Here is a 2,513-nt window from a genome sequence, read left to right on the forward strand (position 1 = left end):
GTGTCCAACACTCTCTCTCTGTGTCATTCACTCTCTCTGTGTCCCACACTCTCTCTGTGTGTCCCTCATTCTCTGTGTCCCACACTCTCTCTCTGTGTCATTCACTCTCTCTGTGTCCCACACTCTCTCTGTGTGTCCCTCACTCTCTGTGTCCCTCGCTATCTCTGTGTGTCCCTCGCTCTCTGTGTCCCTCGCTCTCTGTGTCCTCGCTCTCTCTGTGTCACTCGCGCTCTCTGTGTCCCTCACTCTCTCTGTGTCCCTCCCTTTCTGTGTGTCCCTCGCTCTCTCTGTGTCCCTCGCTCTGTCTGTGTCCCTCGCTCTGTCTGTGTCCCTCGCTCTGTGTCCCCCACTCTCTCTGTGTCCCTCACTCTCTCTGTGTCCCTCGCTCTCTCTGTGTCCCTCGCTCTCTCTGTGTTCCACATTCTCTGTTTCCCTCACTCTCTCTGTGTGTCCCTCGCTCTCTGTGTCCCTCACTCTCTCTGTGTCCCTCACTCTCTCTGTGTCCCTCGCTCTCTCTGTTTCCCTCGCTCTGTGTTCCTCTCTCTCTGTGTCCCTCACTCTCTCTGTGTCCCTCACTCTCTCTGTGTGTCCCTCGCTCTCTGTGTCCCTCGCTCTCTGTGTCCCTCGCTCTCTCTGTGTCCCTCACTCTCTCTGTGTCCCTCGCGCTCTCTGTTTCCCTCGCTCTGTGTTCCTCACTCTCTGTGTCCCTCACTCTCTCTGTGTCCCTCACTCTCTCTGTGTGTCCCTCGCTCTCTGTGTCCCTCGCTCTCTGTTTCCCTCGCTCTCTCTGTTTCCCTCGCTCTGTGTCCCTCACTCTCTCTGTGTCCCTTGCTTTGTCTGTGTCCCTCGCTCTCTCTGTGTGCCCCTCGCTCTCTGTGTCCCTCGCTCTCTCTCTGTGTCCCTCGCTCTCTCTCTGTGTCCCTCGCTCTCTGTGTCCCTCGTGCTCTCTGTGCCCCTCGCGCTCTCTGTGTCACTCGCTCTCTGTGTCACACACTCTCTCAGTGTGTCCCTCACTCTCTGTATCCTTCACTCTCTAAGTGTCCCTCACTCTCTGTGTCCCTTGCTCTCTGTGACCCTCGCTCTCTGTGTCCCTCACTCTCTCTGTGTCCCTCACTCTCTGTGTCTCTCGCTCTCTCTGTGTGTCCCTCGCTCTCTGCGTCCCTCACTCTCTCTGTGTCCCTCGCTCTCTGTGTCCCACACTCTCTCTGTGTCCCTCGCTCTCTGTGTCCCTCGCGCTCTCTGTGTCACTCGCTCTCTGTGTCCCACACTCTCTCAGTGTGTCCCTCACTCTCTGTGTCCCTTGCTCTCTGTGACCCTCGCTCTCTGTGTCCCTCACTCTCTGTATCCTTCACTCTCTAAGTGTCCCTCACTCTCTGTGTCCCTTGCTCTCTGTGACCCTCGCTCTCTGTGTCCCTCACTCTCTCTGTGTCCCTCACTCTCTGTGTCTCTCGCTCTCTCTGTTTATCCCTCGCTCTCTGTGTCCCTCACTCTCTGTGCCCCTCACTCTCTGTGTCCCTCACTCTCTCTGTGTCCCTCACTCTCTGTGTCCCTCGCTCTCTCTGTGTTCCTCGCTCTCTGTGTCCCTCACTCTCTGTGTCCCTCACTCTCTCTGTGTCCCTCACTCTCTGTGTCTCTCGCTCTCTCTGTGTGTCCCTCGCGCTCTCTGTGTCCCTCACTCTCTGTGCCCCTCACTCTCTCTGTGTCCCTCACTCTCTGTGTCCCTCGCGCTCTCTGGGTCCCTCGCTCTCTCTGGGTCCCACGCTCCCTCTGGGTCCCTCACTCTCTCTGTGTCCCTCACTCTCTGTATCCTTCACTCTCTAAGTGTCCCTCACTCTCTGTGTCCCTTGCTCTCTGTGACCCTCGCTCTCTGTGTCCCTCACTCTCTCTGTGTCCCTCACTCTGTGTCTCTCGCTCTCTCTGTGACCCTCGCTCTCTGTGTCCCTCACTCTCTGTGTCCCTCACTCTCTGTGCCCCTCACTCTCTCTGTGTCCCTCACTCTCTGTGTCCCTCGCTCTCTCTGGGTCCCTCGCTCCCTCTGGGTCCCTCACTCTCTCTGTGTCCCTCACTCTCTGTGTCCCTCACTCTCTGTGTCCCTTGCTCTCTGTGACCCTCGCTCTGTCTGTGTCCCTAGCTCTGTGTCCCCCACTCTCTCTGTGTCCCTCACTCTCTCTGTGTCCCTCGGTCTCTCTGTGTCCCTCGCTCTCTCTGTGTCCCTCGCTCTCTGTGTTCCACACTCTCTGTGTCCCTCGCTCTCTCTGTGTCCCTCGCTCTCTGTGTTCCACACTCTCTGTGTCCCTCACTCTCTCTGTGTGTCCCTCGCTCTCTGTGTCCCTCGCTCTCTCTGTTTCCCTCGCACTCTCTGTGTCCCTCACTCTCTGTGTGTCCCTCGCTCTCTGTGTCCCTCACTCTCTCTGTGTCCCTTGCTCCCTATGTCCCTCGCTCTCACTGTGTGTCCCTCACTCTCTCTGTGTGTCCCTCGCTCTCTGTGTCCCTTGCTCTGTCTGTGTCCCTCG

This window comes from Scyliorhinus torazame, unplaced genomic scaffold (genome assembly GCF_047496885.1).
Source record: "Scyliorhinus torazame isolate Kashiwa2021f unplaced genomic scaffold, sScyTor2.1 scaffold_68, whole genome shotgun sequence".
Lineage (NCBI taxonomy): Eukaryota > Metazoa > Chordata > Chondrichthyes > Carcharhiniformes > Scyliorhinidae > Scyliorhinus > Scyliorhinus torazame.